The sequence below is a fragment of the Salvelinus sp. IW2-2015 genome, linkage group LG26, assembly GCF_002910315.2.
Source record: "Salvelinus sp. IW2-2015 linkage group LG26, ASM291031v2, whole genome shotgun sequence".
NCBI lineage: Eukaryota > Metazoa > Chordata > Actinopteri > Salmoniformes > Salmonidae > Salvelinus > Salvelinus sp. IW2-2015.
Genome location: NC_036866.1, coordinates 9,399,951 through 9,416,025, shown reverse-complemented (window position 1 = coordinate 9,416,025; position 16,075 = coordinate 9,399,951). Strand labels below are relative to the sequence as shown.

Sequence of the window (16,075 nt, the reverse complement as noted above, 5' to 3'; positions counted from 1 at the left end):
TTGCGTGCAACCAAGCGGGACACGCTGTTCAGCCAAATGATGGGAGGCTGGGAGGGCAACTTTGTTGCAAATGATGTACAGTAGCTGAAAAGTGAGAACTTTGTTGCGTAGTGACGAGTTAAACGAATGCTTTTTTCGCTTTAACTTCACTGTCTTGTCAATGACAAGCCTGGAGTTTATTGAGAAAGTGGTYTATTATTGTCAATTTTCCCGGCTGGTATCCGACCTACTTTAGTTTACAGGTAAACAAGTCTAAAAATAAGCCTACTGCCTGGCTGTTTATGTGGTTCAGTAAAAATGATCTTAAAATAATATAACCCTACCACTAATCATAATATAATATATATAGCACTTTGTGACATCAGCTGATGTAAAAAGGCCTTTATAAATACATTTGATTGATATTTCTACCTTTATTTAACTAGGCAARTCAGTTAAGAACAAATCCTTATTTACTATGACGGCCTACTCAGGCCAAACCCGGACGACGCTGGGCCAATTGTGTGCTGCCCTATGGAACTCCCAATTTTTACATTTTACATTTAAGTCATTTAGCAGACGCTCTTATCCAGAGCGACTTACAAATTGGATCACGGCCAGATGTGATACAGCCTGGATTCGAACCAGGTACTATACTGACGCCTCTTGTACTGAGATGCAGTGCCTTAGACCGCTGTGACAATCGGGAGAACTAATTTACTAGCTGAATTGACATACACTGAGTATACCAAACATTATGAACACACTTTTTGCCCTCAGAACAGCATGGACTCCACAAGGTGTCGAAAGCGTTCCACAGGGATGCTGGCCCATGTTTACTCCAATGCTTCCCACAGTTGTCAATTTGGCTGGGTGTTCTTTGGATGGTGGACCTTTATTGATACACACGGGAAACTGTTGAGCATGAAAAACCCAGCAACATTGCAGTTCTTGACACAAACCGGTGAGCCTGGCGGCTTCTACCGTGCCCCATTCAGACACAAATCTTTTGTCTTCCCCATTCACCCTCTGAATGGTACACATACACAATCCATGTCTCTAGTGTCTCGACTTAAAAATCATTCTCTAACTTGTCTCCTCCCCTTCATCTACACTGACAAGTGACATCAATAATAGCTTTCACCTGGATTCACCTGGTCAGTCTGTCATGGAAAGAGCAGGTGTTCTTAATGTTTTTATACTCAGTGTATCTTGATGCAATATATAACACATCTCATCTGGAGAAAAAGATAACATAATTCAATGCAATCATTTATTTATTTCAACCCATACAAAAATTAGGCCTGTTTGTCATAGTCTTTTCAAGAAACAGAGAATTTGGCTTTATTATAGCTTTTTTCATAGCTTTATTTCTAGTGATACCTGACACATTGGCAATGTTTATAAAGGCAGCCCAATTCTGATATTGTGCCAATAATTGGTATTTTTGACAAATCAGATATTTCGCYAACAATTTGCCAAAAGATCAGAATTKGGCTACTTGTGTAAACGCAGACATTGTCTGTGCATCTTCTGTATTCAGTTCCTTGATGCATCCATCCACCTGTGAATGAAGAGTACCAACGATCGACTTCAGTATGCTGCTGACCAACCTGGGAGGAGATATTCTTTACTACATCACAGGATTGCTTTTAGTGCCTATACTGACTTCCTTCAAACACACGTCACTTTCCAGCAGCCAGACAAAATAAATAAACAAACAAAAACAGGAACAAAAACACGATGGTGGGTGACACGTCCTCATGAACAACATTGTCTGAACCCCAAATATAATACCTTCTCTCATGATGTGTTTTCTTTCAGAATAGTTTTGTAGGGTAACGGGCAAATGGAGACTCTTCATTTATTTTGCCCTGAAAATAGGAATAAAAAGAAAGATTTAGAATGAATTTGGATTCAAAGATTTGTACCTTTTGAATGCATTGCATTAGAGACAAAAGACTGGAGCACAAAGTGTGTAAAGCACATMATTTAAAAAAGAAACCATCTTTGCATAGAATTGATCATCAACATCAATTATCTGATAAACTGGCCTAATTCTCATGTGTTAAAGAATCCATTTTGGTTTACATGACATTGGTATCCTGTGCGTTAAACAGCTTTTCTTCTGTCACTTCTATATCCGAATGTCCTGTTCATTGAACAGGAAGCTCTTTTGCATGCAATATCTACAATTCACCAATACAAAATCAATTCACCAATGGCACATCTTCAAGCCTCTGAAATGTGGAACCTCTGGAAGTAATGAGCTTTGCAATTCCAACAGCCAGCAGAAGACCCAGACAGATGCAGAATATGCAGAGGACTGCTATGGGGCCCGGACTCCTTGATAAGACATGTCTCCCATCACTTTCTAAGGCTAAAGAATGAATAACAGTGATAAAGTATGGTTACAAAAATAAATAAATCAGTTCTCTTAAAAGTAAATTGAATCTATTAATCAGGTGRCATTTCCGAAACATGAACATGCTGTTCTCTTGAAAGCTTAATTATAACAGAACCTATGTGTCCACTGGTAACAGTTTGCTTTACCACTAAGACTCACTGTCTGCAAGGATTATTACATTTGATTAATTCAATAATATATTAATTATTTTMATCTGAAACACACACCTGTGCTTGAGCTCATGTTCCCTGTCGTAAAATCAGAGCTTGGCGACAAAGTTGATGAGAAGATTGAGGATGTTGAGTCATGACCAACTGTTCCAGTTAGGGTCTGATTCATAGTAGTGTTAGCTGTAAAACCTGTAGAGGTCTGTGTGGTGGTGCTGCCATTGGATGCTTGTGATGGAGTCAGTGGCTGAGAGGATTGGGAAGGCTCAGTTGTAGGTGATGAAGGGGATGATGCCATTGGGACTCTAGTGTCACCAGTAGGTTCTGTATTAGGTGCTTCACTGACTGATGAACTTGTTCTACTGGTTGGCATGGCAGGGACCACTGTGGGGATGGTGACAGACAATGTTGGGGTATTCCTGGTGGTTGCCTTCGTTGGAGTCACTGCCAAGGTTGATGATGGGGCTCCAGGGGACTCTGCATTAAARGAGTGTTAGTATTGGATCATTTCATATTTACATACAGGCATAATCATATTTTGTTATGCTCTGTAACTGGGTCATCCCTGATAACAAATCTGCATCTGAGTCCAATGTTTTGAGACAATTTGTTTGTTGTAAAACAAATTGAGCCAAAACCTGGTATGCATTTGGGTAGTCTCTTGTGATAAACCAGGGATGGGAAGGGGGGTCTCAACTTACTGTTGAGAGTTAGAATAGTAGAATACACAAGGTGCAATTTAGAAATGTGGTTGTGCATCAGCGGTTTCTCTTTTTATGTCAGTCAATATATTTTAGATCGATAAGTTAGCTCACCGCTAAACTATCTAAGCTTGTTATCAGTCTCACTCTGATACACTAAATGACCAAAAGTATGTGTACACTTGCTCGTGAAACATCTCATTCCAAAATCATGGGCATAAATATGGAGTTGGTCCCCACATTGCTGCTGTAACAGCCTCCACTCTTCTGGGAAGGCTTTCCACTAGATGTTGGAACATTGCTGCAGGGACTTGCTTCCATTCAGCCACAAGAGCATTATTGAGGTCGGGCACTGATGTTGGGCGATTAGGCCTGGCCTAATCGCAGTCGGCCTTCCAATTAATCCCAATGGTGTTCAATGTAGTTGAGTTCAAGGCTCTGTGGAGGCCAGTCAATTTCTTCCACACCAATCTCGACAACCATTTCTGTATGGACCTCGTTTTGTGCACGGGGGCATTGTCATCCGCCAAACTCAGATTCGTCCGTTGGACTACCAGATGGTGAAGAGTGATTCATCACTCCAGATAACGCATTTCCACTGCTCCGGAGTCCAATTGCGGCGAGCTTTACACCATTCCAGCCGACGCTTGGCATTGCGCATGGTGATCTATTTCATGAAGCTCCCAACAAACAGTTATTGTGCTGACGTTGCTTCGAGAGGCAGTTTGGAACGCAGTAGTGAGTGTTGCAACCGAGGACAGACAAGGACAGCACTCGGCGGTCCCGTTCAGTGAGCTTGTGTGGCCTACCACTTCGCTGCTAAGCCGTTGTTGCTCCTAGATGTTTCCACTTCACAATAACAGAACTTACAGTTGACCGGCTGTGTGCTCGATTTCATACACCTGTCAGCAACGGGTGTGGCTGAAATAGCCGTATCCACTAATTTGAAGCGGTGTCCACATACTTTTGTATATATAGTGTATCATATTAAAAACTGCAAACATTTATCTCCCTTCCATAGCAAACTTGTTTAAAACTGTGACATTTTCTCTACACCCCAAATGTGTAGAATTGCACAAAATTAACCCTTTTTTTATTGTCAAGAGGGGGGCCAATAAAACATTTTGCTTGCAATGTGGTGGTGAGGGGGGCGCTCATGATGAGTTCAGATTTTTTGTGGCCCCCCACCCCCATCAAAGTTGCCCATCCCTGTGATACACTGTTACYGGCCAGTGCACAAGCAACATTTGGTTCTGTACTGGGTGCTGAGATTAGCATTTGGGTAGCACAACTGGGTCGATTGACAAGGTTACATGTAGAGCTGGAGTGTAAAAAATAAATGTAATGTCTGTTTTGCTAATGAAGAACAAGACTTCACATGATTTGCATATTATGTAAGTAATACTACATTTTGCAATATCTAAAATGGTAGATGTAAATAAACCAGATGGTGCCATTATATTAACAGACAACTACAGATTCAACTCATCCCAAACTCATATTTGCTTGGAGGCATGCCCCTGGCCTTTTAGGTTTCACTGGAACTTTCTTCATTAGTAACCTAATGCTCTATGACCTTAGAAAACCCTGGATTAAATTCAGACCTTTTATAGAATACTTTGTAGCTGCTTGTATGTATTATACAAAAATAAACCTATATCACTTGACCTGAAACCACCATGTCCTGTATTGTGTTAAACAAGTATTTCCTAGTCATGTTTTATTTTTACGGTATGACCCTAACCTCAATTGTTGCATAATTTGCATATACAATGAGYCCTCCATCCAGTTTAGGTAAATTATTCTACAAGTAAACAGGTTTCACGAAGAAAATGTAAAATATTGACTTACCAAGAGCGATGGCTACCGAAACAAATGATATAAATATAGTGACACCCATTACACCTGCCATGTTGCCCTAGAGGTAAAGACACTCAACTCAACAGCACGTCCACATTATTACATCCTTGAAAGCAGGATGTTGGTAAATGGCCAGGGAGGTGTGCTTATTTTTCAGTGCATATTCAATGGCTGGGGCTGGCGAGTCATTGTTTGAACAAGTATGTTAGCTCAATAATAAAATGCGCTGCTCAAATTTACCACCCTCAAAGTGTCGGGATTTGAATGGCAGGCAACAGTCTCGAGGCTTTACAGTGGGATTAATTATTCTACAAAACAATTAAAATCCTTCAAACATCCATTCACATAACTTTCTTAATGCGTCAGCTATTGTTTAATATCTACTGTTTAAAATTATTTGAAAAATATCAATTGAATTCCTAAAAATACAGACAACATACCTAAATAAAGCAGCATTGTCTGAGAAAARAATCACTAGCTAGGTTTCCATCCAATTGGTGACAGATTCTCATGCGAATATAAAAAAATCTGCATAAAGAAATACATTTTCCCACCAAACCAACCAAATGTACTTTTACGCTTAAGTTTTCATGTACCGAATAAAAATCAACAGTTCAGTGTATTTTCAACTCTACCGAACTCTACAAAAACTGTTGAGTTAAATAGCAAACGTGCCCAGTGGCGAACCRTCATTCAGGGCCCCACCTGTTTTGAGCCCCATATTTTTAACAKAAAATAAAATAGATATATAATGTTATTGTTTTGGGTGGGGGCATGCCTGTTTTGCATGTTATTTTGGCATTAATACATGTCACAAATCAGTTTGGAAACAATGTAAAAAAKATATAATTGAGTTTATAAAGCCGCATACAAACATTTTTGTTTTCTTGAGTAAGGCAGCTCCAAAATGCAGGTGTTTCAGCCTAGCTCAGTGCTTTCTGTGGTGGGGGGGCAAGCCAGCAGAAACTATGGAGCGTTTGGCCGTGATTGGCTCAGTGTTTTGTCACTCATGGGGACACTACGTTCCCATGAGTTAGACCTCGACAGCAGCATATAAGACATTTTTGGACTCACCTTGTTGTGTGCGGCGGTCCTTCAGTTGGCAGATTTTGTCATCAAAGAAAAAKATTTACAATTCCGAGTTGGATGACTGTTCAAAACGTATTTTCCAAGTCTGACTTCCCAGTTGCAATGCTTGCGGTTAGCCACTGTCACCGATTCCTTCCTAACAACTCATTGTTGAATTTGCAATTTCCAACTTGTTGTGTAATGTTTATGTMCAATTGCGGTTGAGCACTGATACGTTTTATATATTATTTATCATCATTATTTCTCTTCACATGACAAGGATTAAAAAGGATTTGCCAGTAGATTGTCTACTTGGTTTATCATGATGACTGCTAGCTAAGATTTTGAAAGTAAGATGTTGACATGATCAGTCCAATCAAAGCTACTGTAGATATAATGTGATTTGACGTCATTTTATCTGTGGCCAATGACCTTGAGCAGCACCCAAAGGGTTATGGCAGCACCCAAAGGGCTCATATTCTTGATGTCTATGCTTACTAAAGGYGGGTGATGTAGTGTCCCCATGAGTGACARAACACTGAGCCAATCACGGTGCAATGCTGAGCCAATCATGGTGCAATGCTCCTATTTTCTGCTGGCCTGCCCCACTACCACAGAAAGCACTGAGCTAGGCTGAAACACCTGCATTCTGGAGGTGCCTGTTTGTATGCGGCTTTATTAACTCAATGATATATATCTTTTTTACATTGTTTGCAAACTCATATGTGACACGTATTAATGCCAAAATAACATGTAAACAGGCAACCCCCCCCCCCAAAAAAACAACATAACCCCCCCCCCCACCTGCCATTAATGACGGGTCACCACTGGACCTCGAAAATTCTCACCCCTTTGGTGCTTCCATAGAGTTACATTAGAAGTGCCCTTCCAAGAAGGATCAAGGTCATTGGCCACAGATAAAATGACGTCAAATACGTTATATGTACAGTAGCTTTGATTGGACTGATCATGTCAACATCCTACTTTCTAAATATTAGCTAGCAGTCATCATCATGAATCAAATCGACAATCTTTTTTTATTGTTTTTTAAAATGTATTTCACCTTTATTTAACCAGGTAAGCTAGTTGAGAACAAGTTCTCATTTACAACTGTGACCTGGCCAAGATAAAGCAAAGCAGTGCAGACAGAAACAACAACACAGAGTTACACATGGAATAAGCAAGCGTAGAGTCAATAACACAATAGAAAAAAAAGAAAGTCTATATACATTGTGTGCAAATGGCATGAGGAGGTAAGGCAATAAATAGGCCATAGTAGCAAAGTAATTACAATTTAGCAGATTAACACTGGAGTGATAGATGAGCAGATGATGATGAGCAGATGATGGTGTGTAAGTAGTGATACTGGTGTCCAAAAGAACAGCAAAGTAAATAAAAACAATATGGGGGATGAGGTAGGTAGATTGGGTGGGCTATTTACAGATGGACTGTGTACAGCTGCAGCGATCGGTTAGCTTCTCAGATAGCTGATGTTTAAAGTTAGTGAGGGAAATGTAAGTCTCCAGCTTCAGCGATTTTTGCAATTCGTTCCAGTCACTGGCAGCAGAGAACTAGAAGGAAAGGCGGCCAAACAGGTGTTGGCTTTGGGGATGACCAGTGAGATATACCTGCTGGAGCGTGTGCTACGGGTGGGTGTTGTTATCGTGAACAGTGAGCTGAGATAAGGTGGAGCTTTACCTAGCATAGACTTATAGATGACCTGGAGCCAGTGGGTCTGGCGATGAATATGTAGCGAGGGCCAGCCGACTAGAGCATACAGGTCGCAGTGGTGGGTGGTATAAGGCGCTTTGGTAACAAAACAGATGGCACTGTGATAGACTACATCCAATTTGCTGAGTAGAGTGTTGGAAGCTATTTTGTAGATGACATCGCCGAAGTCGAGGGTCGGTAGGATAGTCAGTTTTACTAGGGTAAGTTTGGCGGCGTGAGAGAAAGAGGCTTTAGTGTGAAATAGAAAGCCGATTCTAGATTTGATTTTGGATTGGAGATGTTTGATATGATTCTGGAAGGAGAGTTTGCAGTCTAGCCAGACACCTAGGTACTTATAGATGTCCACATATTCTAGGTCGGAACCGTCCAGGGTGGTGATGCTAGTCGGGCGTGCGGGTGCAGGCAGCGAACGGTTGAAAAGCATGCATTTAGTTTTACTAGCGTTTAAGAGCAGTTGGAGGCCACGGAAGGAGTGTTGTATGGCATTGAAGATCGTTTGGAGGTTAGTTAACACAGTGTCCAAAGAAGGGCCAGATGTATACAGAATGGTGTCATCTGCGTAGAGGTGGATCAGGGAATCACCCGCAGCAAGAGCGACATCGTTGATATATACAGAGAAAAGAGTCGGCCCAAGAATTGAACCCTGTGGTACCCCCATAGAGACTGCCAGAGGTCCGGATAACAGGCCCTCCGATTTGACACACTGAACTCTGTCTGCGAAGTAGTTGGTGAACCAGGCTAGGCAGTCATTTGAGAAACCAAGGCTATTGAGTCTGCCGATACGAATACGGTGATTGGACAGAGTCGAAAGCCTTGGCCAGGTCGATGAAGACTGCTGCACAGTACTGTCTTTTATCGATGGCGGTTATGATATTGTTTAGTACCTTGAGTGTGGCTGAGGTGCACCCATGACCAGCTCGGAAACCGGATTGCACAGCGGAGAAGGTACAGTGGGATTATAAATGGTCAGTGATCTGTTTATTAACTTGGCTTTCGAAGACTTTAGAAAGGCAGGGCAGGATGGATATAGGTCTATAACAGTTTGGGTCTAGAGTGTCACCCCCTTTGAAGAGGGGGATGACCGCGGCAGCTTTCCAATCTTTAGGGATCTCGGACAATATGAAAGAGCGGTTGAACAGACTGGTAATAGGGGTTGCAACAATGGCGGCGGATAATTTTAGAAAGAGAGGGTCCAGATTGTCTAGCCCAGCCGATTTGTATGGGTCCAGGTTTTSCAGCTCTTTCAGAACATCTGCTATCTGGATTTGGGTGAAGGAGAAGCTGGGGAGGCTCGGGCAAGTAGCTGCGGGGGGTGCGGAGCTGTTGGCCGGGGTTGGGGTAGCCAGGAGGAAAGCATGGCCAGTCGTAGAGAAATGCTTATTGAAATTTTCGATTATCATGGATTTATCAGTGGTGACCGTGTTACCTAGCCTCAGTTCAGTGGGCAGCTGGGAGGAGGTGCTCTTGTTCTCCATGGACTTTACAGTGTCCCAAAACCTTTTGGAGTTAGAGCTATAGGAAGCAAATTTCTGTTTGAAAAAGCTAGCCTTTGCTTTCCTGACTGACTGTGTGTATTGGTTCCTGACTTCCCTGAACAGTTGCATATCGCGGGGACTATTCGATGCTATTGCAGTCTGCCACAGGATGTTTTTGTGCTGGTCAAGGGCAGTCAGTTCTGGAGTGAACCAAGGGCTATATCTGTTCTTAGTTCTACATTTTTTGAAAGGGGCATGCTTATTTAAGATGGTGAGGAAATTACTTTTAAAGAACAACCAGGCATCCTCGACTGACGGGATGAGGTCAATATCCTTCCAGGATACCCGGGCCAGGTCGATTAGAAAGGTCTGCTCGCAGAAGTGTTTTAGGGAGCGTTTGACAGTGATGAGGGGTGGTCATTTGACCGCGGACCCATAGCGGATGCAGGCAATGAGGCAGTGATCGCTGAGATCCTGATTGAAAACAGCAGAGGTGTATTTGGAGGGCAAGTTGGTCAGGATAATATCTATGAGGGTGCCCATGTTTACGGATTTAGGGTTGTACCTGGTGGTTTCTTTGATAATTTGTGTGAGATTGAGGGCATCTAGCTTAGATTGCAGTACTGCTGGGGTGTTAAGCATATCCCAGTTTAGGTCACCTAACAGAACGAACTCTGAAGATAGATGGGGGGCAATCAATTCACATATGGTGTCCAGGGCACAGCTGGGAGCTGAGGGGGGTCTATAACAGGCGGCAACAGTGAGAAACTTATTTCTGGAGAGATACATTTTTTTAATTAGAAGCTCGAACTGTTTGGGCAGTAGATTGCAACTCCTCCCCCTTTGGCAGTTCTATCTTGACGGAAAATGTTGTAATTGGGTATGGAAATCTCCAAATTTTTGGTGGCCTTCCTAAGCCAGGATTCAGACACGGCAAGGACATCAGGGTCGGCGGAGTGTGCTAAAGTAGTGAGTAAAACAAACTTAGGGAGGAGGCTTCTGATATTAACATGCATGAAACCAAGGCTTTTTCGATTACAAAAGTCAACAAATGAGAGTGCTTGGGGACACACAGTGCCTGGGTTAGCCTCCACATCACCCGAGGGACAGAGGAGGAGTAGGATGAGAGTACGGCTAAAGGCTAKCAAAACTGGTTGTCTAGTGCGTTGGGGACAGAAAATAAAAGGAGCAGATTTCTGGGTGTGGTAGAATAGATTCAGGGCATAATGTGCAGACAGGGGTATGGTGCGGTGCGGCTACAGTGGAGGTAAGCCCAGGCACTGAGTGATGATAAGAGAGGTTGCATCTCTGGCAAATCCTTTTAAATCCTTGTCATATGAAGATAAATAATGAAGAGAAATTATAGATAAAACATATCCGTGCTCAAGTTGGAAATCGGAAATTCAACAATGAGTGGTTTGGAAGGAATCAGTGACAATGGCTGTGTGGTCCCAAAACTGGGATTAAGAGGCTCTTTTCCAAGTTTAAAATKATAAACATTCAACATTGGCCATGCTGTCAATGAAGCATGATTTGTGCCGCACTCAAAACAACTGTTAACTCGGAACTGCGAAAACTTGTCTTCAGTGAGTTCAAGACAACTGGGAAGTCGGGAATAAACGAGGTACGACCTGAAGATCAATGATGTCATCATGGTTTGACCTTGATGCTTTCCGAGTTCCCAGTTGTTTTGAAAGTACCATAAATCCAGAGAATGCCAGACTTTGATGACAAAATTTGCCCACGAAGKACCGCTGCACCACCTTCCTRTTGAAGTGAGTCCAAAAATGTATTGTATGCTCAAATCAAATCAAATTGTATTTGTCACATGCGCCGAATACAAAAKTGCTAAACAAATRGTTATATTGACTACGTCCGTCCTAGCTGGCTCATTAATGTCTTAAAAGAAATTACGGATTGCCTCTTATCCGTTTATCGTCCCCTTATGCCATAGTTTGTACATCTCAATTGTCATTAGAAACCACATATGTTGAAGCAAGTCAGCCATATCAGCTATGTTTTTTTWAAAGGCAGTAAAATAAGGTTGAATGAACTGTTTTGCTTCCAGACTGTTTTGCTGCACTTTTGAGATCTACAGACTTCAGAACATGTGCTGTTCTTACAGTGTTCTCCTTGTACACCAAGTCAGAACCGCTGATAGCCAGGTGTAGCAGTGGTAAGATGTTGGGAGAAATGTATGTAGCTCTGACAGTTTGTGGGCACGGTTTGTCAACGTTATAGTGCAATTAATGTATTGCTTTGTGTTGTGTTGTGTTGTGTAGTGGCTTTGCTRGCATGCATCCCACTTGTATTTTTTTTTGCCCCACCAAGATTTACATGCTAAAATCGCCAATGAATGTGCCTACATATCTGGTCCTGGCATGTACGCTCTAAAGCTAACAGGTGGCAGATACAGTGCAGGTGGGTTGTAGGGTAGGCTAGTCTATGATGAGATTATTATGGATGCGAGTTTAAAATAATAGGTTTAATTGTCAATCGACATTCAAGCATTGATCATCATGTCACCAGAATAAGACCGTTGATAGATATTGAAAAGGTGCATCAAGATCACAGTGCACTTCCAACACCCTGTGAAGTTCATCATGATTTATTTCATCTGTAGCCTAATAAACTGTATGGTTTAACAAGTCATCGTGGGAGGACCACACACCATATCATCGTGTGACTCCAAATTTACTTCGATATGATGGTTATTAGGTACAGTTGAAGTCGGAAGTTTCCATACACTTAGGTTGGAGTCATTTAAACACGTATTTCAACCTCTCCACACATTTCTTGTTAACAAACTATAGTTCTGGCAAATTGGTTAGGACATTACTTTGTGCATGACACAAGTAATTTTTCCAACAATTGTTTACAGACAGATTATTTCATTTAAATTCATGTATCACAATTCCAGGGATCAGAAGTTTACATACACGAAGTTGACTGTGCCTTTAAACAGTTTGGACATTTTCAGAAAATGATGTCATGGCTTTAGAAGCTTCTGGTAGGCGAATTGACATTATTTGAGTCAATTGGAGGTGTACCTGTGGATGTATTTCAAGGCCTACCTTCAAACTCAGTGCCTCTTCGCTTGACATCATGGAAAAAATCAAAAAAATCAGCCAAGACCTCAGAAAGATATTGTAGACCTCCACAAGTCTGGTTCATCCTTGGGAGCAATTTCCAAACACCTGAAGGTACCACGTTCATCTGTGCAAACAATAGTACGCAAGTGTAAACACCATGGGACCACCGCAGCCGTCATACCGCTCAGGAAGGAGACGCGTTTGTCTTCCTAAGATGAACGTACTTTGGTGCGAAAAGTGCAAATCAATCCCAGAAAAACAGCAAAGGACCTTGTGAAGATGCTGGAGGAAAAWGGTACAAAAGTATCTATATCCGGRMCTCCCGAGTGGCGCAGTGGTCTAAGGCACTGCATCGCAGTGCTAGCTGTGCCACTAGAGATTCTGGGAGTCCAGGCTCTGTCGCAGCCRGCCGCGACTGGGAGGCCCATGGGGCGGCGCACAATTGGCCCAGTGTCGTCTGGGTTAGGGAGGGTTTGGCCGGTAGGGATATCCATGTCTCATCGCGCACTAGCGACTCCTTTGGCGGGCCGGGCGCAGTGCACTCTGACATGGTCGCCAGGTGTACGGTGTTTCCTCCAACACATTGGTGCGGTTGGCTTCCGGGTTGGATGGGCAATGTGTCAAGAAGCAGTGTGGCTTAGTTGGGTTGTGTTTCGGGGGACGCATGTCTCTCGACCTTTGCCTCTCCCGAGTCCATACGGGAGTTGCAGTGATGAGACAAGACTGTAACTACAACCAATTGGATACCACGAAATTGGGGAGAAAAAAGGGGTGAAAAATACAACAACAAAAAAGTATCTATATCCACAGTAAACAGGAAACAAAAATAGAACTGTTTGCCCATAATGACTATCGTTATGTTTGGAGGAAAAAGGGGGAGGCTTGCAAGCCGAAAAACACCATCCCAACCATGGCAGCATAATGTTGTGGGGGTGCTTCACAAAATAGATGGCATCATGAGGAAGGGAAATTATGTGGATATATTGAAGCAACATCTCAAGACATCAGTCAGGAAGTTAAAGCTTGGTCGCAAATGGGCAATGACCCAAAGCATACTTCCAAAGTTGTGGCAAAATGGATTAAGGACAACAAAGTCAAGGTATTGGAGTGGCCCTCACAAAGCCCTGACCTCAATCATATAGAAAATTTGTGGGCAGAACTGAAAAAGTGTGTGCGAGCAAGGAGGCCTAMAACCCTGACTCAGTTACACCAGCTCTGTCAGGAGGAATGGGCCAAAATTCACMCAACTTATTATGGGAAGCTTGTGGAAGGCTACCCGAAACATTTGACCCAAGTTAAAACAATTTAAAGGCAATGCTACCAAATACTAATTGAGTGTATGTAAACTTCTGTCCCACTGGGAATGTGATGAAAGAAATAAAAACTGAAATAAATCATTCTATCAACTATTATTCTGACATTTCACGTTCTTAAAATAAAGTGGTGATCCTAACTGACCTAAGACAGGGAATTTTTACTAGGATTAAATATCAGGAATTGTGAAAAACTGAGTTTAAATATATTTGGCTAAGGTGTATGTAAACTTCTGACTTCAACTGTATATATCAATATTTGCACATAAAGGCGTTTCCACGGCCATTTCTCGCATAAAACATTTTACCGACACAAAAAAGATCCCACCATGTTGAACAAACAAATGTTCTGTCGGCATTTGTCAAATTGTACATAAACTTCCTGCGATGGAAACCCATTTAACTTTTATTTTTCATTCGGCACATGGAAATTTCATTGCAAAAKTAATTTGTATGTGCACTAAATCAATCTATTGTTGCGCCATATCAAGTTCTGGAAACGCTTCAGTGAGGAAATGTTCCTTCTATTCCAGGGCACAGCAGAGGAACTTCGCCAATTCCCCTCCTTCATCAATACAAGAAGTGACCATCTGAAATTCACGCTCACCTTTGATGCGCATGAAACAGGTATTCTGGACATTTTCATAAAGGGGGGGGGGGGTGCTTTAGCACGGACATATGCACGTAGCCGACAGGAATTCCCTGTTAAGCAGATATAGCTTCCACCCTACATCCCTGAAAAAGAACCTCCCTGTCAGCCAATACATCCGCGTACGCAATATCTTTAGTACACAGTGACTATGACAAACAAGCCGACTGTCTGGATGGGCGTTTCAGACAGCGTGGTTACCCAGAGGAATGGCTTCATGACGCAAGGGACCGTTACAAGAATATGAACCAGGATGACAGCCTCACGCCCAAATCACCCCGCCCCCCTGACCAACGAGTTCAATGTTTCCTTCAATACTCCCCACTTGGCAAACAGTTCGACCACATCATTAAAAAACACTGGCACATMTTGAGCACTGATCCACAACTGGAAAATACGTTTAAAGAAGCCCGCGGGAAGTCTTCAGACGCCCCCCAACATCAGTCAAATGGTGGTGAGGTCTGATCTTCCAGCGGTGCCACATAGCACCTTTCTAGGCAATGTGTCCTACGGTAATTACAGATGTGGCCGATGTATCCAGTGTCACTTTACGAACAAATGCACAATGTCCAATCACCCTATCACGGGCAAGGCCATTAAGATTAAGGCCACCATTGTGTGTCCCACAAAAAAAAATAGTATTCCTGATCAATTGTATTTGTGGTCTACGCTATGTAGGAAAAACGAAACGAGCTCTGAAAACAAGGATAGCAGAACACAGGAGTAATATCAGGACTCTTGACCATAGAAAACCTGTGGCTGCGCATGTCATGGCGGCTCGTCACAACATCAACTTTCTGAGATACATTCTACTGAGCATAGAATTGTATTGGATTCACCGTTTGTCCACAGTGTTTCCTAAAGGTCTGAACCAAGAGTTTGATATCAGACCATATCTTACATTCATATGTTAAGTTGATTTGTCCTTCCATCCAGGTCTCCACTTTGTCAAGTTGTACATATAAGATTTTATGTAACTACTAGCCCCCACATGTGTCCATCTCATTGATATCAATTACAAGTWGTTTTTGTAATAGGTCACAGTAATTGTATCTACGGCCACCGCGCGTAATTGTCTTTTGGACGGGTATTCCAACAGTTTCCAACGTAATCTTTTTKTAAACTGTTACCTAGGTTAACTTGGACTATTTGTATGTATATAACCCTTTATGACCATATGTACCTCTGTGATTAATTATGACTGACTATGCAAAAGTGAATTGAATTGTTTCCACACCAACCATGCGTCATGTGCATAATAGTCATGTGATGTGAAATATTTTAACGTTTAATGTGCATAATCAGTGTGCGGGCCTTACTGTTCTTTACACTTCAACACGCGCAGCCTTTCATTCAYAATAAGTCCGTTTGATGGAAACATCTCTGGTGGGAAAATGTCCATATTGTTTTATGCAGATTTTAAAATATTCGCATGAAAATCTGTTGCAAATTGGATGGAAAGTTAAGGCTCCTCTTTCGGGATTCTTAAATCAACAGTGGGAGGAAAAGTACCCCATGGTCATACTTGACTAAAAGTAAAGATACCGTTATAGAAAATGACTCAAGTAAAAGTGAAACGTCTAAAAGCATTTGGTTTAAAAATACTTATGTATCAAAAGTAAATGTAATTGCT

The 16,075-nt window shown here is 42.1% G+C and overlaps 1 long non-coding RNA gene across 2 annotated transcripts; it reads right to left on the bottom strand.

Annotated features, from left to right (window-relative positions):
- Positions 1-1,456: 1,456 nt before the first annotated feature.
- Positions 1,457-5,198, bottom strand: LOC111952133 (uncharacterized). 2 transcript variants are annotated; one of them, XR_011474116.1, is made up of 5 exons: positions 5,106-5,198; positions 2,614-3,030; positions 2,199-2,359; positions 1,777-1,853; positions 1,457-1,543 (listed from the first exon to the last, which is right to left on the bottom strand). It is a non-coding gene; the product is annotated as an uncharacterized lncRNA (long non-coding RNA). The 2 variants fall into 2 exon arrangements; XR_011474117.1 differs by having other exon boundaries at positions 1,506-1,592.
- Positions 5,199-16,075: the final 10,877 nt, after the last annotated feature.